At 46.2% G+C, this 24639-nt stretch overlaps 1 protein-coding gene and 1 long non-coding RNA gene across 4 annotated transcripts in view; one reads left to right on the top strand and one right to left on the bottom strand.

Moving 5' to 3' along the window:
• Nucleotides 1-24639, bottom strand: part of PRDM11 (PR/SET domain 11) — an 85109-nt gene that overhangs the window by 50568 nt on the left and 9902 nt on the right. The gene's annotated exons all lie outside the window — the stretch shown is intronic.
• LOC140844427 (uncharacterized) lies at nt 8269-13903 on the top strand. Of its 3 annotated transcripts, XR_012122688.1 has the most exons (5): nt 8271-9901; nt 10060-10178; nt 10330-10449; nt 10656-10746; nt 11239-13903. It is a non-coding gene; the product is annotated as an uncharacterized lncRNA (long non-coding RNA). The 3 variants fall into 3 exon arrangements; XR_012122687.1 differs by having other exon boundaries at nt 8269-10178; nt 10325-10449; XR_012122686.1 differs by having other exon boundaries at nt 8274-10178.

The raw sequence follows: 24639 nt of genomic DNA, 5'->3' as shown, positions 1-24639 counted from the left end.
TGGTTGAGAGGAGTGAGGAATCCAAATTAGAGATTGAGTACCAGGTATATGAGTGGGACCTGATACATATTTGATGAACGAATGATTCAAACACTCAATTGATCAATAAGGGCCCCAATATTTCTACCACATAGCACTTCTATTTAATTTAATCTACTGAACACACTGCATGTGTTATGTAATAATTCATTCATTTTCCTAGTTTTTCCCTTACACACAGGTTATGTGATAACCAGGTTTAAAACATTTGTTAGTTGCTATCATTCTAAGCAAAAGCAAAGCAATTTGGTACTCTTGTTCATTTTTCCTGCTGATGACACGGAGCTGTACAATACTCAAGCTTCTTTATGTTTAAAAAATAGCACAGTGGATAGAATACTACACAGAAATGGGAATGAACAAGCTGTAACTACATGCTATCCTATGGAGGCGTCATAACACTCAGAAAATAGATGAGACCCCCAAAGAGTACATACTTTATAATTCAAATTACATGAAGTTTAACAAATAGGCAAAGCTATGGTGTTGGAACTGTTAGTGGTTATCTTTGGGATTAACTAGAAAGGAGCAGAAAAGGGGTCTCTAGGGTGCTGGTCCTGCTCTATTTCTTGATATGTTGAGCTATGCTTTCATAATATGTGCATTTTTCTATATGTATTTATACATGAATAAAAACAAAGAAAAATACCTGCAGAGACCCCACGGGCAAAGAACTCCCATGGGGGAAATGCCAACCCCATTCAGACTGATTTTTGTAGCTGGGTGGATGGGGTCCCTGCCAGTTCTGCTCCTGCCCTGGTCAGGACAGATCAGCAGACTGGCTTTCAGACCTTCATCTGCAGAGCAGTTTCCAAGGAGCATCAGAGGTGCAGCCGGCTGGGGGCAGCAGAACACTCAGTGTGGCCCCTCCTTGCCAAACCTTTTAAAGGTACTAGATTGACTCCATCAGTGGTAAGACTTTGAAAAGAAATGGTTGGGAGAAGCAGTGTAAAGGTTTGTGAGTTGAGTGGAGAAGGTGGTCAAGGGTGGCCCCTTACTTATGTGTTTGCTTCTCACAGTGGCCATTGCTGGTGGCTTACCTGAATCTCATTGCCCTTTCATCCCCACTAACGGAACTGGACACTGTTCAAGTGCTACACCTCCCTCACAGGACCTACTGAGATTTAAGAGAAGCTGAGCCTACCCTCAACTCCAGGGGTGGGCTCAGATTAACTTAAGCCAATTATGGCAATACCAATCTCCCTACCCAATTATTAGATCATGTGCAGGACCTTTAACTAATCAGCATCTGACATTGCCCTCCAAGGTTGGACAGCTGGCCTACTTAGACCCATCAAAGGGAAGGGAAGGACTTTTATTTCATGACTTGAACAGGAAAGCACGCAGCCATTGTTGTAAATGGCAGTCATGTCCTGCAGAGACCTGCTTGGCAGGCAGCACCCTTAGGGTGAAGCTAGCATAGCAGAGCGGAGGGAAGGTGTGCTATAGTAAGAAACATATTTGGTCTTTGTTCCGAGTTTCTGGCAGAGAGATTCTAAAACCCTTAGAATTTCCTAAGTGATAGGAATGTCTTGTTATTTATAAGGAGCCCTTTTCTATCCCACCTGAGTTTATGCCAGTGAGGTGACTTAGAAAGGGTTCCCTAGATAGCCTCAGGATGGCCCTCGTCACCAGGAAGACCAAGTGATTAAGAAGTTAGAACTTCCAGCTCCACCCTCTGACTTTGGGAGGGTCAGTGGGAGGGGAGAGGAAAGGGAGGGAGCCTGGAGATTTAGCTCCACAAAAATTCTTTTTTTAAAAAAATTGATACATAATTGAGTACATTATTTTAGTTTTAGGTGTACAACATAATGATTAGATATTTGCATATATTGTGAGATGATCACCACAGTAAGTCTAGCCAACATCTGTTTCCATACCTACTTACAGAACTTTTTTCTTCTGATAAGAACTTTTAAGATCTACTCTCTTAGCAACTTTCACATAATACAGTACTATTAACTATAGTCACCATCTGTACATTACATCCCCAGGATTTATTTTATAACTGAAAGTCTGTACTTTTTGTCTCCCTTCACTCATTTCACCCTCCTCACACTCTCTGGCAACCACCAATCTATGAGGTTGGTTTTTGTTTGTTTGTTTTATTCCACATATAAGTGAGATAACACAGTATTCGTCTTTCTCTGTCTGACTTATTTCATTTAGCGTAATACTCTCAAGGTCCATCCATGTTGTTGCAAGTGGCAAGATTTCATACTTTTTTTATAGGTGAATAATATTACACTGTGTGTGTGTCTTTATCCACTCACCTGTCAATGGACACTTAGGTTGTTTCTATAACTTGGCTATTACTTTTTATTTTTTATTACAGTATTATTGATATACACTCTTATGAAGGTTTCACATGAAAAAAAATGTGGTTACTATAATTACCCATATTTTCAAGTTCCCACCCATACCCCAATGCAGGCACTGTCCATCAGTGTAGTAAGATGCCACAGATTCCCTATATGCCTTCTCTGTGCCACACTGTTTTCCCCATGAACCCCCACACCATGTGTACTAAACATAATATCCCTCAATCCCCTTCTCCCTCCCTCCCCACCTGCCCTCCCACACCCCTCCCCTTTGGTAACCACTAGTTCCTTCTTGGAGTCTCTGAGTCTGCTGCTATTTTGTTCCTTCAGTATGGCTTCACTGTTATACTCCACAAATGAGGGAAATCATTTGGCACATGTCTTTCTCTGCCTGGCTTATTTCACTCAGCATATACCCTCCAGCTCCATCCATGTTGTTGCAAATGGTAGGATTTGTTTCTTTCTTTTGGCTGAATAGTATTCCATTGTGTATATGTACCACATCTTCTTTATCCATTCATCTACTGATGGACACTTAGGTTGCTTCCATATCTTGGCTATTGTAAAACGTGCTGCAATAAATGTAGGGGTGCATATGTTCTTTCTGAATCTGAGAAGTTGTATTCTTTGGGTAAATTCCAAAGAGTGGGATTACCGGGTCAAATGGTATTTCTACTTTTAGTTTTTTGAGGAACCTCCATATTGCTTTCCACAATGGTTGAACTAGCTTACATTCCCACCAGCAGTGTAGGAGGGTTCCCCTTTCTCCGCATCCTCGCCAGCATATGTTGTTCTTAGTCTTTTCAATGCTGGTCATTCTTACTGGTATGAGGTGATATCTCCTTCTGGTTTTAATTTGCATTTCCCTGATGATTAGTGATGTGGAGCATCTTTTCATGTGTCTGTTGGCCATCTGAATTTTTTCTTTGGAGAACTGTCTCTTCATATCCTCTGCCCATTTGTTAATTGGGTTATTTGCTTTTTGGGTGTTGGGGCATGGAAGTTCTTTATATATTTTGGATGCTAACCCCTTGTTGGATATGTCATTTACAAATATATTCTCCCATACTGTACAATGCCTTTTTGTTCTGTTGATGGTGTCCATTGTTGTACAGAAACTTTTTAGTTTGATGTAGTCCCATGAGTTCATTTTTGCTTTTGTTTCCCTTTCTTGAGTAGATGTGTTCAGGAAGGAGTTGCTCATGCTTATATTCAGGAGATTTTTGCCTATGTTGTCTCCTAAGAGTTTTATGGTTTCATGACTGACATTCAGGTCTTTGATCCATTTTGAGTTTACTTTTGTGTATGGGGTTAAACAATAATCCAGTTTCATTCTCTTGCATGTAGCTGTTCAGTTTTGCCAACACCAGCTGTTGAAGAGGCTGTCATTTCCTCATTGTATGTCCATGGCTCCTTTATCATATATTAATTGACCATACATGGTTGGGTTTATATCAGGGCTCTCTAGTCTGTTCCATTGGTCTATGGATCTGTTCTTGTGCCAGTATCAAATTGTCTTGATTACTGTGGCTTTGTAGTAGAGCTTGAAGTTAGGGAGTGTAATTCCCCCTGCTTTATTCTTCCTTTCCAGGATTGCTTTGGCTATTTGAGGTCTTCTGTGGTTCCATATGAATTTTAGAACGATTTTCTCTAGTTCGTTGAAGAATGCTGTTGGTATTTTGATAGGAATTGCGTTGAATCTACAGACTGCTTTACGCAGGATGGCCATTTTGACAATATTAATTCTTCCCATCCATGAGCACAGGATGTGTTTCCATTTATTGGTATCTTCTTTAATTTCTCTCATGACTGTCTTGTAGTTTTCAGAGTATAGGTCTTTCACTTCCTTGGTTAGTTTTATTCCTAGGTATTTTATTCTTTTTGATGCAATTGTGAATGGAATTGTTTCCCTGATTTCTCTTTCTGCTAGTTCATCATTCATGTATAGGAAAGCAACAGATTTCTGTGTATTTATTTTGTATCCTGCAACTTTGCTGAATTCTGATATTAGTTCTAGTAGTTTTGGAGTGGAGTCTTTAGGGTTTTATATATACAATATCATGTCATCTGCAAATAATGACAGTTTGACGACTTCTTTACCAATCTGGATGCCTTGTATTTCTTTGTTTTGTCTGATTGCTGTAGCTAGGACCTCCAGTACTATGTTGAATAGAAATGAGGAGAGTGGGCATCCTTGTCTTGTTCCCGATCTTGAAGGAAAAGCTTTCAGCTTCTCGCTGTTAAGTATAATGTTGGCTGTGGGCTTGTCATATATGGCCTTTATTATGTTGAGGTATTTGCCCTCTATACCCATTTTGTTGAGAGTTTTTATCATGGATGGATGTTGAACTTTCTCAAATGCTTTTTCAGCATCTATGGAGATGATTATGTGGTTTTTGTCCTTTTTTTTGTTCATGTGGTGGATGATGTTGATGGATTTTCAAATGTTGTGCCATCCTTGCATCCCTGGCATAAATCCTACTTGATCATGATGGATGATCTTTTTGATGTATTTTTTAATTCAGTTTGCTAATATTTTGTTGGGTACTTTTGCATTTATGTTCATCAGAGATATTAGTCTGTAATGTTCTTTGTTTGTGGTGTCTTTGCCTGGTTTTGATATTAGAGTGATGCTGGCCTCATAGAATGAGTTTGGAAGTATTCCCTCCCTTCTATTTTTTGGAAAACTTTAAGGAGAATGGGTATTAGGTCTTCACTAAATGTTTGATAAAATTCAACAGTGAAGCCATCTGACCAGAGATTTTGTTCTTAGGTAGGTTTTTGATTACCAGTTCAATTTCATTGCTGGTAATTGATCTGTTCAGATTTTCTGTTTCTTCCTTGGTCTGCCTTGGAAGACTGTATTTTTCTAGAAAGTTGTCCATTTCTTCTAGGTTGTCCAATCTGTTAGCATATAATTTTTCATAGTATTCTCTAATAATTCTTTGTAGTTCTGTGGTGTTCGTAGTGATTTTTCCATTCTCATTTCTGATTCTGTTTATGTGAGTAGACTCTCTTTTTTTCTTGATAAGTCTGGCTAGGGGTTTACCTATTTTGTTTATTTTCTAGAAGAACCAGCTCTTGCTTTCATTGATTCTATTGTTTTATTCTTCTCGATTTTATTTATTTCTGCTCTAATCGTTTTTATGTCCCTCCTTCTACTGATTTTGGGCCTCATTGGCTCTTCTTTTTCTAGTTTCATTAATTGGGAGTTTAGACTGCTCATATGGGATTGTTCTTCTTTCCTGAGGTAGGCCTGTGTTGCAATATATGTTCCGCTTAGCACAGCCTTCACTGCAACTGACAGGTTTTGCAGTGCTGAAATATTGTTGTCGTTTGCCTTCATATATTGCCTGATCTCTGTTTTTATTTGGTCATTGATTCATTGGTTATTTAGAATCATGTTGTGAAGCCTCCACGTGTTTGTGGGGTTTTTCATTTTCTTTGTGTAATTTATTTCTAGTTTCATTGCTTTGTGGTCTGAGAAACTGGTTGGTATAATTTCAATCTTTTTGAATTTACTGAGGCTCTTTTTGTGGCCTAGTATATGGTCTATTCTTGAAAATGTTCTATGTGTACTTGAGAAGAATGTGTATTCTGCTGCTTTTGGGTGTAGAGTTCTGTAGATGTCTGTTAGGTCCATCTGTTCTAATGTGTTCTTCAGTGCCTCTGTCTCCTTACTTATCTTCTGTCTGGTTGATCTGTCCTTCAGAGTGAGTGGAGTGTTGAACTCTCCTAGAATGAATGCATTGCATTCTATTTCCCCTTTTAATTCTGTTAGGATTTGTTTCACATATGTAGGTGCTCTTCTGTTGGGTGCATAGATATTAATAATGGTTATATCTTCTTGTTGGATTGACCCCTTTATCATTATGTAATGTCCTTCTTTGTCTCTTGTGACTGTCTTTGTTTTAAAGTCTATTTTGTCTCATACAAGTACTGCAACTCCTTCTTTTTTCTTCCTATTGCATGAAGTATCTCTTTCCATCCCTTCACTTTTAGTCTGTGTATGTCTTTGGGTTTAAAATGAGTCTCTTGTAGGCAGCAGATAGACAAGTCTTGTTTTTTTATCCATTCAGTGACTCTATATCTTTTGATTGATGCAATCAGACCATATTCACTTTGGGTGGTTATGGATAGGTATGTACTTATTGCCACTGCAGGCTTTAGATTCATGGTTACCAAAGGTTCAAGGTTAACTTCCTTACTATCTAAGAGTCTAACTTAACTCACTTAATATGCTATTACAAACACAATCTAAAGGTTCTTTTTTTTTTCTCCTCCTTTTGCTTCCTCCTCCATTCCATATATATTAGGTATCATATTCTGTATTCTTTGTCTATCTGTTGATTGACTTTGGGGATAGTTAACTTAATTTTTCATTTGCTTAGTAATTAGCTGTTCTACTTTCTTTACTCTGGTTTTATTACCTCTGGTGACAGCTATTAAACCTTAGGAACACTTCCATCTATAGCAGTCCCTCCAAAATACACTGTAGAGAGGTTTGTGAGAGGTAAATTTCCTCAGCTTTTGCTTATCTGGAAATTGTTTAATTCCTCCTTCAAATTTAAATGATAATCTTGCCGGATAAAGTATTCTTGGTTCCAGGCCCTTCTGCTTCATTGCATTAAATACATCATGCCACTCCCTTCTGGCCTGTAAGGTTTCTGCTGAGAAGTCAGATGAGAGCCTGATGGGCTTTCCTTTATATGTGATCTTTTTCTCTCTCTGGCTGCTTTTAATAGTCTGTCATTATCCTTGATCTTTGCCATTTTAATTACTATATGTCTTGGTGTTGTCTTCCTTGGGTCCCTTGTGTTGGGAGATCTGTGTACCTCCATGGCTTGAGAGACTATCTCCTTCCCCAGATTGGGGAAGTTCTCAGCAATTACCTCCTCAAAGAGACTTTCTGTCCATTTTTCTCTCTCTTCTTCTTCTGGTACCCCTATAATGTGAATATTGTTCCGTTTGGATTGGTCACACAGTTCTCTCAATATTCTTTCATTCTTAGAGATCCTTTTTTCTCTCTGTGCCTCAGCTTCTTTGTATTCCTCTTCTCTAGTTTCTATTTGATTTATCACCTCCTCCACTGTATCTAATCTGCTTTTAATGCGCTCCATTGTGCTCTTCAACACTTGGATCTCTGACCAGAATTCACTCCTGAGTTCTTGAATATCTTTCCGTTCCTCCATGAGCATGTTAATGAATTTTACTTTGAACTCCCTTTCAGGAGTTTCATGAGGTCGATGTCATTTAAATATTTCTCAGGAGTTTTATTAATAATTTTGCTTTGAACCAGGTTCCTTTGGCATTTCATATTTGTATATGGCGCCATCTAGTGCCCAGAAGCTCTACTCTCTGGAGCTGCTCAACCCCTGAAGCAAAGTTAGGGGCCGCAGGGGAGCGGTATTGGTGCCTGGGGGGAGGAAACAGCTGTTTCCTGCTTCCCGGCTGCTATGCCTGTCTCCACTGTCTGAACCAGTGGTCCAGGCACACAGGTATAAGCCTCTATGTTTTGCATTTGTAGTTCCTATAGAGAGATCTTCCCTCTGGCTGGCCTGACACCACAGTCAGTAGGGTTTGCTGGTTTGTGAGCCAGGTGGGGCTGGCTGGGAGAAAGGCGCAGTAGGCTGTGTATCACAGAGGGGGTCTGTGGGTAAAATTGTAGCATTTCCAGAATATCTGGCCTGGCTTTAGTATATCTGCATATCAATAGGCATTAAGAAGTGGAAAGAAGTGTGGCTTTAGTACATTTGCATCTTTCCTCAGGGGTGGAGAAGTTCATCTCCATATCAATGGGTAATTATCTGGGCAACAGAAGGCTTATCTGTACCTGAGAGGTGAGGGGGAAGGCCAGTGTGGTTGCTGCGGAAGCAGAGAAGATGGACTGGGACTGCAGTTTGTGAGAAATAAACGGGTTTTAAACTTTATTTCTCTCTTTGAGTGATTTTAGTTTTTTAGAAGTATTTCACCCCGGGATTTCCTTTCCCCAGACTGACAATTGGCATAGTATTGGCAGGATTCCTCTGAACCCGAAATCTGTTATAATGGGTGTGACCTTTGGGAGAAGTGGCACTCGCACCAAGGGACATGTGTCTACACTTGTGTCGTCGTGGAGGTGCCACCACCACTGCTGGCCACGCTGACCCCGGCCTGTGGCCCGAGTCTAAGGCTACTGCTTCTGCCACTGCTGCTGCTCTTGCTGCCAGCCAGAGCCTGGCCACAACCATGGAAAGGAACAGAGGTCTGGGTCACCTTGATAGAAAAGCAACTGGCTGCTGTGTACCATGCCTTGCTGGCTACAGAACCCATCGCTGGAACAGCTCCAAGGTAATAACCTCCTATCCCATCACAGGTGGGTGTGAGACTGGACCCAAAGGCCACAGAGTGTTGTGGTACAGACACCTCAAAAGACAATGTGGGCCCATCAGTGTGGCTTGTCTTTCACCCTTGAAGAAGTCAGCTGAGCTCAGAAGGAGTGCCCTGCACATTGTGCAGATCAGCAAACCACTAAGAGGGGCCTAGAGCATCTCTCTGCAGCCTATGGTCGGTCGCCAGTTACTGAGAGTGATCGAGGTACCCACTTTATTGGACATGTGTTGCAAGGATGGGTGCAGCAATTAGGAGTAAAATGGACGTGGCCCTGGACATTTCAACACATGGATCGGCGATGGCTGACTCTTCTGGCACCTTGGAGAAAATGCCTGGAAGCTGGCCTTGTGTGTATTCCTGTAATAACAGCAAATTGGCCCCCGACAATCACGGTTATTTGCTTCTATGGTCTTTGTGTCCTGGATGCACCCCCTGGCTGCAGCTGCCATGTGATGGCTGGAATGGACGAGCTTTGGACTTAATCTGCATGGGACTTTGAACCTAGCTGAATCCTCTGGCTTGAGAATTTTGATTGTGTTGCTGTTGTCAAGAAAATAATGTTTAAAGAGAGGCTTGACTTTGTCTAATGTTTGGTAAAAGTTTTGTGAGCAATCTAGCATGATTGTTAGGAATGAGTAAACAAGTGTAGAAGTGTATTTTTGTGCTTAGTAAGAGATTGTGCTGTAAAGTAACCTAGCTGAATCCTCTGGCTTGAGAATTATGATTGTGTGCTGTTGTCAAGAGAATAATGTTTAAAGAGAGGCTTGACCTTGTCTAATGTTTGGTAAAAGTTTTGTGAGCAATCTAACATGATTGTTAAGAATAAGTAAACAAGTGTAGAAATGTATTTTGTGCTTAGTGAGAGATTGTGCTGTAAAGTACATTTGCTTAATCTGCATAGGCTGAATCCTCTGGCTTGAAGATTATCAAGATTTTATTGCGGTTGCTATTGCATATTACTAGATTGGTCAGAAGAGGAGGATCGAGTAAATTGTTAAGGCGAGATTTCTGGAAGGGTGGATTGTGGGTAAAATTGTAGCATTTCCAGAATATCTTGCCTGGCTTTAGTTTATCTGCATATCAATCGGGGTTAAGAGGTGGAAAGAAGTGTGGCTTTAGTGCATTTGCATCTTTCTTCAGGGTGGAGAAGTTCATCTCCATATCAATGGGTAATTACCTGGGCAACAGAGGTCTTATCTGTACCTGAGAGGTGAGGGGGAAGGCCAGTGTGGTTGCTGCGGAAGCAGAGAAGAAAGACGGACTGGGACTGCAGTTTGTGAGAAATAAACGGGTTTTAAACTTTATTTCTCCCTTTGACTGATTTTAGTTTTTTAGAAGTATTTTGCCCCAGGATTTCCTTTCCCCGGACTGACAGGGTCTTTGGAGCTGTGTAGCTAGCCAGGGAGCTGGAGCACCTGAAGACCGTGAAAGCCCCCAACCTGCTGGGTGAGAGTGCACCTGGACAATTTTGTCTACCTGTCCTTTCTCCTGAGCAGTAAGCTCTGTGCAGTCCTTGCCCCTTTAGCAGCCCTCTTGCTAAGGGCTTCCTTGTTAGTAAGTCTCTCAGACTGCCCACTTTTCTTTTGTCCCAGAGCAGCCGGATATGGATCCCTGCTTTCCACAAGTGGCTGGAATCTCAGTCTCTCCAGGAATTCTACCTGTCTTAGCTTTCTAACCCCCTAATCACGAGAGAACCATGCAAGCCCATGAAATGCAGGTTTGTGCTCGCAGTGCTGATCTCTGGAGTTAGGTGTTCAGCAGTCCCAGGCCTCCACTCCTCCAGTTCTCTTCCTCCCGCCCAGGAGCTGGGGTGGGGGAAGGGCTTGGGTCCCGCTGGGCCACAGCTTTGGTACATTACCCAGTCTGCTCTTTTCTCCAGGTGTATGCAGTCTGGCTCAGTCCTCTTTCCTGTTGCTCTTTCAGGATTATATTTTCATATTATATGCGGTTTTAGGAGGAAACCTCTGTCTCACCTCTCACACCACCATCTTTAGTCCTCTATAACTTGGCTATTGTAAGTAATGCTGCTATACACATGCATCTTTTCAAGTTAGTCTTGTTTTCTTCAGGATAACCCCCAGAAGTGAACTACTAGAAAATGTGATAGATCTATTTTTAATTTTTTGAGAATTCTCCATAGTGGCTATAACAGTTTACATTCCCACCAACATCACATGAGGGTTCCCTTTTCTCCACTTCCTCACCAATACTTATTATTTCTTGTGTTGTTGGTATTAGCCATTCTAACATTCTAACTGTGATGTAGAGGGATATCTCATTGTGGTTTTGATTTGCATTTCCCTGATGGATAACAATATTGAACATCTTTTCATGTGTCTTTTGCCTTCTGTATGTCTACTTTAGAAAAATGTTCAGATCCTTTACCCATTTTTTAATTTGATTGTTCATTTTTTTGCTATTGAATTGTATGAGTTCTTTATATATTTTGGATATTAACCTCTTATCAGATATATGATATGATTTGCAAATATTTTCTCCCATTCAGTGGATTGCCTCAAAAATTCTTGAGCCACAAGATTCAGAGGTTCTGGGCTGGTGAACTGTGAAGATGCTGGAAGAGTGGCACCTCTGCAGAGGGCATGGAAGCTCCACACCTTCCCCATATCTTGCCCTATACAGTTCTTCCATATGGCTATTACTGAGTTGTATCCTTTATAATAAACTAGTAATAGTAAGATAAGCACTTTCCTGAGTTCTGTGGATAATTCTAGCCAACTATAGAACCTGAGGAGGGGGTTATGGAAGCCTCTGATTTACACTGGTCAGAAGCATGGATCCCTAGGATGTGCAACTGACATCTGAGGTGGGAATAGTCATGAAGGACTGAGCCCTCAACCTGTGTAATCTGTGCTAACTCTGGAGAGTTAAGTTTTGGAATGGAACTGAATTGTTGGGTCCCTAGTTAGGGTCAGAGAATCAGAGAATTGGTTGACATTGGAAAATATCTCAGAGATAGGGACTTTAACTGACATGGTTAAGCTGCTGAATCAGCCAGCTGGTCCTGAAATCTGCCCTACTGCTGCACTTCCTCCTACACCTCTTTGTTACTCAAGACCCTCTACGACAAGGTTTCTTTTACATGCAGCCATAGCCATCCTCACTGGTACCCTGCCCTACTGAAGGTTCAGGCCTGTCTACCCATAGGGCCACCCTGGCTAGGTCCACCCAGGCTGGATCCAGCTCTCTGGCCACCACCATGGTGCCTTGGTCTAGAAAGGGGCAAATTGGGTGGCCCACAGCATCTCTCCCCCAGCCATCCCTCTCCCTAAGCCTGAGACCTGACCCAAAATTATGACCTGAGCACTCTCTCTTATGCATTGCTAGTGGGCTTCTATGGAGACCATGTGGTACTGGGAACCTTTAAAAAATGCCCATAAGCTTTGACCCTGCAACTTCACCTCTAGGAATTTCTCTGAGGCCTACATATTTGTTTCAGCACTGTCTAGAGTAGCAAAAGACTGGAAGCAACCAACATGTCCATATGGAGGTTGGTTAAATAAATGATAGCCTATCCACACGACAGGCAGCTGTTTCAAAGAGGAAGCAATGGAACAAACTCCATCTTCTCCTCCTTGGCCATCACCCTGGTCAGAGCCACCTGCTCTGTGGCCTGAAGGGCTGCAGAGGCAGCCTATTTCCCTGCTTCTACTCTCCCCCTACTGTTCATTCTCCAACCTACAGTCAGGGTGAACCTGTTACAACCTAAGTCAGATCACATGGCTTCTGCTCTGAACTCTCCAGGGAGCCCCGTCTCATGCCAAGCAAATGGCAAAGCTCTTCAGTGCAGTGCCAGGCAAACACAGTCTGACCCCATTCCCTCTGAGACCTCGTCTCTACCAGTCCCCTCACTTCCCCCACAGCCACAAGGGCTGCCTTGCTCAACCTGCATCGTGATGCTCCATCTCAAGCCTTTGGACTGGCTGTTCCCTCTCGCTACAGTGTTCTTCCTCCAGATACCTGCATAGCTCACTTCCTCATTCCCTTCAGGCCTTTAATCAATGTCATATTCTCTGGCCACCTATATAAAATTGCAACCCCCTGACAATTCCTACCCCTTCTTGCTTTATTTTTCTCCAGAATGCTCCTCACCATCAAATTTATGAAGTACTTATTTATATTATTTGCTGTCTGTCTCCCCAACTAGAATGTAAACTCCAAGAAGGCAGAGATGTTTATCTGTTTTGTTTACTGCTGTATCCCCTGCAATTAAAACAGTGCCTGGTGCAAAGTAAGCACACAATAAACATTTGTTGAATAGATTATGTAATCGGTGGTGAAAACCAAACCAAAGTGAAGACAGTACATGGAATTAGAGAGGCAGCAGAGAACAGTGGGCAAGGGCCTGGATTCTGGTGCCAGGCTACCTTGGTTCAGCTCCCAGCTACATTCCTTACCACTGTGTGATGTCAGGGGAATTCCTTAAGCTCTCTGTGCCTGGGGATATTAATAGCAACTACCTGGTATAAGGCTATTAGTAGGATTAAATGAGTTAATATTTGTAATATACTCAGAATGATGTCTGACACAAAGCTAGTAAGTGATACAGATGTGCAATAAACATGCCCCATTTTGATAAAAAAGACATACACATTTATATGTGCTTATGTATACACAGACCTCTAAACTGTGACAGCTGCTGCTCCTGGGATTGAGGAAAAGGTTGGAAAGGGAATTACTTCTCATGGAAATTTCTATCAGATGTATGCATTTCTGATTTAAAAACTAGATCAGTAATGCCTAGGGGTTATTAATTGTTGAGGTACATGGCAGTTTATTATACTCTTCCATCTCTTTTGCATAATAAAGTTTTAAAATACATATTTGATTTAATAGTTTAAGAAATAAGCCCCAGGCTGCCCTCCCCTCCCAGCATGCCAGCAAATGGGGCAAAAGGGAAGAAGGCATCTGATGACTGAGAAGGGGTAGGCGGGCAGAGGGGGCTCCTCCCAACCACCTGCTGTCCCCAGGAAGGGGACACTGAAGTCCAAACAAATTCCCTGAGGCCAACCTGGCTCCAGGATTCCAAGCACCAAGTGGAGTACAGCCAAATCAGGCTTGGGGAGGTGGGGGCGTGCCTGTGGACGGCCAGGGTCAGGCTGCAGCAGTGTGAGGTGTCTGTGCGGAGGCTACCAGGGGCTTGGGGGAGTCACACCTGCAGATGACAAAGCGGGAGAGAGGGAAGGTCATGAGCGAGAGAGGTCTGGTTGTGTAGATTCATTTAAGGAGAGTCAGAGCCATCCTGGACACCTGACACATTCTCAGGCTTCCTCAGCTCCCAGCCCCCATGATGCTAAGAAGGTGCAGTTCCAGCAATCTGCCCTCAAGCCCAGCCTGTGACTTTCACGGGTAGAGCTGGGTGAAGTGAGCTCTCACATCTCCCTGCCTCCTACAGGCTGTTAGAGCTGAAAGGATGCACCCAGATCTCCTTGCCCAAACCCCTCCTTTCTAGATGAGGAAACTGGGGCCCAGATTGGAACTGACTTGCTCAAGGTCTCCCTGAGGAAGGCGGTGGGGGATATGAACCTACCACCATACAGTCTGTGCTCAGAGGCCTTCAACCAGCCCTCTGTTCTCCTGAGCCCTCTCCAGGATGTTCTGTGCGTTTGTGCACCTACACTCTTCCCCACTCACCGAGCTGGAGCCTCCACTTATGGAGGTAGGACACTGGTGAAACACATGGTATTTTGGCCACAAGGAAAGGGGTTCTGTACCATGAGAGCAGAGGGGAAGACTGCGGACAGAGGAGCCAGGGGGACAACAGGGGTCCAGTGGTCCTGGCACCAGCCCTACAGCCCCAATGCCAGCCTTTACTTCTCACGCAGCCTCCTTCCTCCCCATCCCTGCTGTAAGAATACCCCTGCCATTTTTACTGGCTGATTATTCTTTCAGTCTTGCCCAGAATCTCAGAATTAATGGAAATCTCAAGTCACCTAAATCCCTGCTTCTTGAAGTGTGGTCCACAGACTAGCAAAGGGGCATCACATGGCACTTGGTAAAAATGCTGAGTCCCGAGCTCCACCCAACTTCCTGAATCAGTCTCCCTAGAAAAAGGAGATCCCCAGGAGATCTGTATGCACATTAAATTCTGAGATGCACTCGTCTAAACTGCAAAATGCTGCACTGCCTACCCCTCCCAGCAGGCCAGTAAATGGGGCAAAAGGGGAGAAGGCACATGCTGATGGAGGGAATGTGGGCAGGCCAAGTAAGCCACAGTCTGCATCATCACTAAGCATGCATGAATACCTCCAACAGGCAGTCAGGCCACCATCCCGTCTGTGGACAAGAAAGGCCTATAAGCATGTGTTTGTGGGTGTGATGGGAGAAGTGGTCCAGCATGGGTCTTGAGGTCCCTGATGAGTATGGCAAACTGTAAGGCCTCACCATCCTCTGACCCTGAGCCTTCTCAGTAGCTAGTCATATAGGCAATTAAGTCAGTCACAGTGACCCCAGGATAAATACTACGAACTGCTCAATCCCAGAGAAGAGAAACTGGCTTGGTTGTTGCTTGCTACCAAAGATGCTGAGCCCTTAGCTCTGAGTTTTTTGCAGTGTGTATAACCCACTGTCTTCAGCCACCACCTGGGTCCATCACATCACCCCATGAGACCTGGGGGTGTGGAACCTGGTGTTACCATGCTGACGATCCTGCTCTTCATCATGCTGTGAGTGATGAGCTGTCTCACTGACCCATGGACTCTTGGCCATATTCAGCCTCCATGCCATGAAATTGGATCTTCCCTGATTATGTGTGGGGGGGGAGTATCTGTATGCCTGTGTGTGTGTGATTAGTGCCCAGTTATTAACAGTTAATTATCTTCCCACGTACTTACATAAAGGCTCACACTTAGGCCTTGATATGAAGAGATTCCAAGAGAACCTGGCCTTTCTTGAGCACCTACTTTGTGTCAGGTCTTGAGCCAGGTGTTCCACTATTTTATTATTTCATTTAATCCTCCTCACAACCCTGCTTGGTGGATTATATCCCCTTTTTACATTTGATTAAACTGAAGCTCTACCTGCAGCTTAATTTCAAAACAGTAGCAAACATAAATTGGACATAGGCAATAAAGAAGTAAACAAGGGATGAGATGATTTTGGAGAATAAGGCCAGTAAGAGCATGGTGGTGTGATCACTAATTATTGTTATTACCACTTGTCAAGGTTGCCCAAACAAACAGGTGTTCTCGGGCTTCTCTGGCTAAGCCAACAAGCTCAACACCGAGGAGCCCCTGGGGAATGTGACACTCCACCAGGGAGGGAAACCATCAAGGACTGAAGGCTTGCATCCTGGGGCTACAGGAAGGAGGCAGGACAGGCACAGATGTGGCTGATGCCAGGCTCTGGGCCAGGTGTTCTACATGCACTGGAGGATATCCATGTAGTCATTCTTGACTTTTTTGTGTGCTATGGAATGCCAAGCACCATCCTAGGTGCAGAGAACCCCCGGTAAACTAGTTCCTTGGTCTCCTGAGGCTTGCAGTAGAATATCTGTAGGTTTCCCTGCTGGCATCCATTCCCCCCTCCTCACACCAAATGCCCTGGTGTCCTTGGGAAATCCCCTTTTCCAAATGCTTCACTCTGGGAAAGGAGTGTGACCAAGGATTGATCTATCAGTGCTCATATCTGCCCATCAGAGTGAATGGTGCAGAGAATGGTAAAGAGCCCGGCCAAGCGGGAGCTGGAGTCTGGAGGCTTTGGTGGCATCAGCTGGGAAGTGAGAATGTTGGAAGGACAGAACGTAAGGATGACCCTGCTGGCGGCCAGCCACTGTGTACCATGTATAATAGCCTGCTGATGAATGGAGAGGAAAGCTGAGGAAGATGGACAGAGTCCTGGTAACACTCTGGGAGACCCGGATCCAACTGTGCTTGAAGCCATAGACGCTCCTGGACTTCTCACTTTGCTGAGCCCATAAATTCCATTTTTGCCTAATCCTGCATGACTTGAACTTCTGATTGTATTTAGTCCTTTTAACAACCTAGTGAGCAGTTTAGTTTACTTGTTTTTCAGACTGGAAATGGAGGCTCAGAAAGGATAAGTGGCTTGAAGGAGGCTCTACAGCAGCTGCCTGGAGTCTGTCCATTCACAGTTCATGCCCTTTCCACTACCCCAAAGGGGGCAGTCTAGTGTGGGGGGGTGACAAACTGCAATCAGGGTTGGGTAGGTGGCCTCTGAGGGATATTTAGAACCTGCTCTAGTCAGATAAAGGCCGACAGAAAGGCAGCAGAAGAAACAATCCACAGATTACAAACTGGTGGCTGCTTTTTTTCTTTCCAATTTTTATTTTTGCTTTAGTTACCAACTTTGAAAAAACAAAAGATTTCATGCAAAAATGTTGATGTTCAATTACTCTGGGAAATCAGAAGTACTAACAAACCTAGCAGCGGTCCCATGTGGCAACAATTTGCGGGAGCTGGGTAGTAGCAGCCCTGATCAAAGGGCAAGGCGTGGGTCTGCTGGCCTCCCGCCGGCCTGTTAGTCAGGTGCACACCCTTCCAGGTCTGGGCTTCGGAGTTTGTGGCCTGTGTGGCAGAGACCGAAATGCTGTGCAGATGCTGTCCTCCGAGAACCCAGCCTCAGTTGAGATGGGGCTGGGTTAGGACCTTGCTGGCTTCCCAGCCTCTGTGCACTCCGGGTGCTTCCAAGTCCCCAGTGCCCAGAATGATTCCTGGTACCCAGCAGGGACTTGATACACACTGGGTGAATGGAAGAAAATGCGAGCGTGTAACTAGTACTTCCAGAACTACCTCACAGCGACCCTATAAACCCCCTCCCAGAGTCAGCTTGGCATAGCAGTCAGGAACACATCCTGAGTGAGAAAGCTTGATGGTGGCTGTGTCACTGGGGGAAGTGATTTCACCTTCTCTGCCTTCAGTTACCCCTCCATAAAATGGGGATGATGGTCAGATAGGGTGGTTGTGAGCAAAGAAGGAAATAGTCAGTATACACCTATTAGCCTGACCTCTTCCCTGATTCACTGACCTTAGATCAATTTCTTCCTCTCTCTGAGCCTCAGTTTACCCAAGGCACCTGTCAGCTCAGGCATTCTATGGCTATGAAAATTTGGCATGTGTGCAAACTCCCCAACCTGGGCGACAAAGAAGCGTCCCAGGTCACAAGGGCCTCTCTGCTACCACTCCACCACTGAGATCAAAACAGACCCTAATGACTGTCATAGTAAAACCAGTTGATGCCAAATTCCTTTAGATTTAGCCCAAGTTCCAGCACCAAGGCCTGCTGTGGCTCATTCACTCTAAATCATGGTAACAAAGGCACAGGGACACTACTGAAAGGCGCTAGCCCTCAGGGTCTCTTTCCAGGGCCCCTGGGTGTCCTCGCCTTGCCTCTGAGAGCACGGGCCAGGCTCACCATAGGCTTTTCACTGTGGCTGGTGGCTGGGCATCCAGCTGGCAGAGCTGTTTCCATTTCTCTCACACACCCCCGGATGGGAAATGATTCATGAAAACCAAGAAGGTAAAATTAGCCCAAAGGCTGACGAGTAATTTATGCAGCCAGCAGCCCCTTGAGGAAGGAAAGGCGCTCACTGGCAGCCCAGGGTGGCCTCCCAGGGCTGGCAGAGGCCAGCCTGGCCATCAGGAGCCTCTGTTTCTGGGGGCTTCTATTTCTGGACTCAGCGTCCAGGGCTGTTGGCAAGGCTTCTGGAGCTTTCTCTGACCCCCACCACGCCACACTCAACAGAACCATGCACACCACTGGGAATCTGCTACATGTCAGCAAGCTGCTGAGGAGAAACACACATTTCATCCACGCCTCAACCTTAAGGCAGTTTCACCTCCCCTATTTTATAGGCGAGGAAACTAAGGCTCAGAGAGGTCAAGTGGGTAGCCAAAGGGAAGAGGCAAGCTCAGGATTCAAACCCAGATCTCATGAACTCCAAAAGCAGCCCTGACCCCACTCCCCCAGCCCTGAGTGTTGTCTGCCAGATCCTGAGCTCATGGTGAGGCAAGGGGAGTGCACCCAGCAGGGTGCCCCAGCCGGCTCACCACACCCTGCCTCATGCTTTTCACAGCCTCAGGACCATTTGATGCCAGAACCTGGTCCTCAACTCCAACCAGTCATCTCAACTAGCAGCATAGAGGGTCCCCAGTATCCTAGTATCTTAAAAAGGGGTTGCGAAAATGCCCGTCTAGGCCTTGAGGCATAAATCATACCCCTTAATGGAAGAACAACAGCAGTGAGTCATGTGCTCACTTTACAGGGCTGTACACCAAGGCCCAGAGAGGGTAAGGGGCTTACTCGAGGCCACACGGCAATCTGTGTGGCAGAGCTCAGGATGGAAATGCAAGTCACTTCACCTCTCTGGGCCGGTGAAAGGCGGGCTTGGGAAATTGACAAGAAAATGTACTGTGTGTGAACCACCCAGCAAGCTGAGTGCTCAACAGGAATGCAGGGGTCCTGCATGAATGCAGTCACAGTGCTCACTCTCAACCCCCTGGCCCCTGGCTTTGCCCAAAGGAAGCCCAAGGCCAGCCACAGAGGACACCCAACAGCTATCTATGCAGAGAGAACTTGCCTCTGTCTCCCAGGGCAGACAGCTGAGTGCCAATGAGACAGCTCAGAGCAGTAGCAGCCACTCCCAAGGCACAGTTCAGAGCGGCTCAGTGGCGCCTTCTCCCCAGAGTGACCAGAGCTGCCATGGTCTGAGCCTGGAGCTCAGTACTTTCAACTATCACCGCACTAGGCCTTCTCATCAGTGCTAGAGGAGAGGTGACTCAGGACTCACTTTACTGACATTCAGAGCTACTGACATTCAGAGCAGCAGAGATGCTTGTCCAAAGCCTCACCTTCATTCATGCAATTATTCACTTGACAAATGCATGCCAAGCACCTGCCATGTGCCAGGTACCATGCCAGGAATGACAGGCGTGTTGTGGCCCTCATGGCTCTCCTGGCTGTAAGAGGCCTGTGTGGTTCGCAGGCAACCTCTGCAGTCATACTGCCGGGATTCAAATCCCAGCTTCACTCCCAGGTGACCTAGGGAGTCATGTGGCCTGTGGCCCTCAGTTTCCTCAGCTGTAAAGGGAGAATGATAATGGCATCCACTTCACAGTTATTCCAAGGATTAAGTAAAATATTATAGGTCAGGATGTAGAATAGCAGCAGGCACATAGAAAGTGTTCCACAAATGTGCACAGTTATTATGGAGTCAGGACCCACATGCCTCTGATACCAATGGCCATGTGTTTAACTCAAAGCTAGGCCAGCTCAGTGTCTTTGGTGTGACCCAGAACATGACTGGTGAGAATCTACATCTAGAATCAAGAAGTGGATTCATGTTTCTCCTCTGCCAGCCGCCAGCTCAGAGCAGCCCCTTGCACCTCTGTGAGCCTCCTTTTCTCCAGTCTTAAAATGGGCCCAGTGATGGCTGCTCCCGTTTCCCTGGGAGAAGCAACCAGAGTCTCCAGAATTGCTGCAGCCCCCAGCTTACACCATAGGACAGGCTCAGAGAGCAAGCCCTCTCCCTGCTAGGGCAGATGGCCGCAGCTAAAACAGCCACATGCTGGCCCCTGCCACCTCTGGCTACCAAGAGGGTTTGTAGCTGGTGCTGGGGAATGAGCTACAGCTGGGCTTCAGGCCAGCCACAGTGTGCCTCGCCTCTCAAGAAATAATCTCAACCCTCTGTGCTCACTGACCACACATGCCACTGACCAGAGGGCAAGAGATCAAGCAGGGCTGCCCAGCAGGGCCCCTTCCACCAAGACTGTTACAGTGGGTGGCCTCATGAAAAAGAACTAAACAAGGAGCCAGGCAGCCCAGGTATGTTTCCAATCTGCCAGCAGCTAACTGTGTGGCTTTGGGAAAGTCACTTAACCTCTCTGAGCCTCAGTTTCCACATCTGTAAAATGGCCTTGGCCAGGCTGCCTGTTTCCCAGGGTGGCTATGAGGAGCTGGTTAGATGGTGGCTTAAAGGTGGTTTAGAATCTGAAAGGAGTGGGGTGAGGAAAAGAGCAAAAGGGCCATTCTTTCCAGCACTAAATACAGAATCTTCTGCAAAGATTTGCCCCTGGGCTGAAAGTCAAACCCTTGCTTAGACAGCCAATGAAGCCCAAAGGGACCCCAGGCTTTCAGGGGAAAGGCTGGCTCCAAGCTGCTTTATTCTCCTGTCCACCCTGCAGGCCAAGGGAGATCAAATCACCAGCCACAACAGGTCCCATTGAGAGCTGGTAAATCTGCCTGAGGTGTGGGGTTACGTTACCAGGCTCCTGGCCACCACCCCCAAGTGAAGGTTCAGGCTGACCTCCTTCCCTCCCCGTAGGCCCTGGTCCAGAACTTGCAGGGCCAAGCCAGGGAGAAATACAGTCGCCCGCTGCATTCCCAGGGAGCAGCCTCCTCTGGGAGATCAGTGAGTGGACAGTGGGATGAAGCCATTGCAAAGGCTGGAGCCATCCCAGGCTGCCCACTGGGAATGCAGACCCTGTGCTCACTGACATGGGGTCTGGAGCTAATGCAGACAAGAGGGCCCAGGGTAATAATATTATTGGGATGGTATTATGCGCCTGACACAGCATTTGCACTTTACATGTGTTGGCTTATTGTCTTCACAGAAGCTATGACATAGATGCTATTGTCATCTCTATTTTACAGAGGATGATTGAGGCACAGCGAGATTAAGGAGATTTCCCAGCAACATGAGGATTTGAACCAAAGCATTCTGACTCCGGAGTTTACATACCACACCAGCTGCCCACACGAGGAGTCACCCAAAAGTGTGCCTTTTGAGTAAAAGTAGAAAAACCCAAGTGTGAAGGAGGAAAGGCTCTAGGGGCCACAGCCACTATTTCCAGCTCTCTGGAGACTGGCAGGGGAGAGGCGAGCAGACTTTCTCTCTGGCTCTAGAGAATGGGCTCAGGAATAGTGGGGAACCCATAGGGAGACATTAGTTCTGTGCAAAGTCTCAGTGGACAGATTTTAAATATTGCACAATAATTTAAAAAATACAACAGGCTCCTATAACCAGCAGCTATTACCCTAGGTATGCCCAAGGAGGCATGAGAATAAAATCAGAAGTAACCTCAATGTCCAGCAGTAGGAAAATGGCTAAATAAATGATGATCTTCTCTAAAACTACTGTTTATCAGTTAAAAAAAAAACAAGAAAAGAAAAAAGATATGGTAGCTTGCTATGTAAAACCACGAATAGATTTCCTAGATCCAATAGTAAATGAGAAAAGCCATTTTCAGAATGATCTCTATTAAATTTGTTGAAACACACACACACACACACCCCTCATGCACACTATAATGGCATATATTCCTACAGGTTCTGTGTGTCACTATATAGGAAAAGATCTAGAAGGAATGTAATAACAGTGATGACTAACCCTGAAGAGGAGACTGGAATATTGTGGTTATCAAAGAAGATAATTTGAACTTTTTAAATAATATTTGACTTTTTTACAAAAAAATGGATTTATATATTCCATACATAACTTAAAACTTAGTAAAACATAAAAAAAGACACAATGAGCTGCCTTGGGAACCAGAGAGCTGCTGGCCCCTGGAAGTATCTGTGTTGGGGTGGGGAAAATCGAGAGAACTGGAATACCACAGGATAGCTGGGTTAGCTGGCCCTTCTGAACTTCGGAGACTCCTCAGTGGAGTAGGAGTGAAGCCCTTACTCTACCATCATCAAGAGTGGCTTTAAGGAAGCAGAGCGCATCAGACACTGGAGGAGAGATGCCAGGCATTGTAGACCCTCACTGTGTCTCAGTCAGAGGTGCAAAGCCATCCTCTTCCTCTCCTATGTCCCCCAGTGACTCCTAGCCCCAGCCGCTCTGTTCCACCAGATCGCAGCCCCTGGGCAGCATGCCTGGCATCAGCCTAGACTCCCAGAGGCCGTGTCTCTAGGAGGACCTCACACTGGGCATAAGAGTTTAGGAAGAAAGAGGAGCGAGTGAACATGAAATGTTCACAGGGCTTGCTGCCCCTGACTGTCACACTGAGCCCAGGCAACAGCCCCAGCCACGCAGTGAGCCCTAAGCCCCAGCAGGCTAAGCTCTGGCCCTAGCCAGACCTAGGCACTGACCCCTAACAATATAACAAGCAAAGGTCAGTGAAGCGCTTAACTTAAAGACAGCACTGGGGTCAAGAAAAGAGCCAAGAGATATGAGTCTGAGTCCCAGCTCTGCCACTGACTGCCTTATAAGACCTTGACAAAGTCACTAAACCCTGTGGAGCCTTAACTCTCTCATCTGCAACATGGGCTCACAGTATCTACCTCCCAAGCCTACTGCACAGACGAAATAGAATATTGTCCAAGTAGCTTATATGTGAGTCATACAGACTCCCACAAACTGTGAGGTCCCATCCCTGCCATGGACACTAGGCACTGAGAAAAGGAGATGGCTACAGCTGAGCCCCCAAAATCACTTAGTTGCTGCACATCTGGGAGTCCAGGACACCAGAAAGGAGCCCCTTGCTGACCCAACGCTGGGACCAGAAGGCAGCAGGTAGAGGGATCCTCCAGGTAGAGAGAGGGGTGTGGAAGGAGAAAGGAGTGTCTGAAAGCGCAGTGGAGCCTTTCTTGGCCACTGTCCTGGGCTAAGGGCCAGGGTGCTCGGGGAGGGCAGGGAGACACCAGCAGGTGAAAAGGAGGAGTCTGGTTTCCACCTGAAACTGGGGGAGGGGATCTGTGGGAGCTGGGCCAGCAAGTCCTTGTCTCACCCACAGCCCAGGGAACTGGGACAGGGCAGGCAACAGAACTGCGGAGGGGAATCAAGGAGAGGAAAAGCAAAGAGGCTGTGGTCAGCAATGCAGCCACCTTGAGCATGGACCACAGCTTTGGGGAATTCATTCAGTCTGTGGCATGGGTCACGTAGAACAGGCTTGGCGTGTCCTGTGAGGAGAGGCCCCCTGGAAACAAAGAAAGGAGGTCCCTCCTGGTACTCAAAGGTGCAGGCTCTGGGAGAGGTGTGGCAGCAAGATAAAGCCTGAGGTGGGCTCAGCTGCCCCAGGGCCACCCTCCCCCACCTCAGGGACACCCTCAGGCTATGACAAGTCCTGAGGCCAGCATGGAACCAGACCAAGCAGAGGAAGGGCCTTAGAGGTCCGAGGACTTAAGCTTTAAGCTTCCAAGCACGACCAAAGCCACTATCAAAACCATAGTGCTTGAGTGACGCCTGGGCCTGAAGCAGGCACCTGGACAGGCTGCAAATGCCTGCCTAACCCCATCCCCACAGGATCCCAGGCTGCTGGACTCACCACTGAATGGCAGCCAGACAGCCAGGCTGCTGTGGGGCCCAGCTGACAAAGCAGCAGGGAGGGAGCAGGAGGCTGGGCCACCCTCAACAGGGGCCCCAGAGAAGGAGGGCATAGGTGGGCCAGGCAGGATAGTTGCTTCCCAAAGATCCCTCCCAGACTGGCCAGCATTCTCTGCGGACTTGGGGCCATATGCAGGCCCAGGCCTACATGCCCCAGCAGCCCCTGGGCAGGCATTTGGCTCCTCTCAGGACAGGTGGCTGCACCAGAGCTGAGGAATAGCAGCAGCCCCCTGACACTGTGCTGTCTGTTTGCCTGAGCTGCCCAGGTTGAGACATGAACTGTTGCTTGTCACCTCAACCAGAGGTATGCTCCTCAGGCCACAAAGGAAGGCCTCAGCTCCGACTCAGTCAGAGGACTTGTACAGGAAGTGACATCAGGAGCCGTCTACTGCTCACCACCTGAGCAGACTCCATGCCATCACACACCAGGCTCCCAGCACCTGGCCTACCCCCAGCATCAGCCTCAAACTCAGCCCACACTCTGAGCCCAGCTCTGGACTCTGCAGCCAGCACACCCCCTTACAGCACTGGCAGCATCAGGCCGTGGGGACAAGAGGGTCCCACTATGGGCAGCCCACCACTCTAGATGCTGACCCCTGGCCAGAA

Source organism: Manis javanica, chromosome 11 (genome assembly GCF_040802235.1).
Source record: "Manis javanica isolate MJ-LG chromosome 11, MJ_LKY, whole genome shotgun sequence".
NCBI classification, from domain to species: Eukaryota; Metazoa; Chordata; class Mammalia; order Pholidota; family Manidae; genus Manis; species Manis javanica.
Note: the sequence above shows the minus strand (reverse complement) of the source record. Positions and strands in the feature narration are given on the sequence as shown.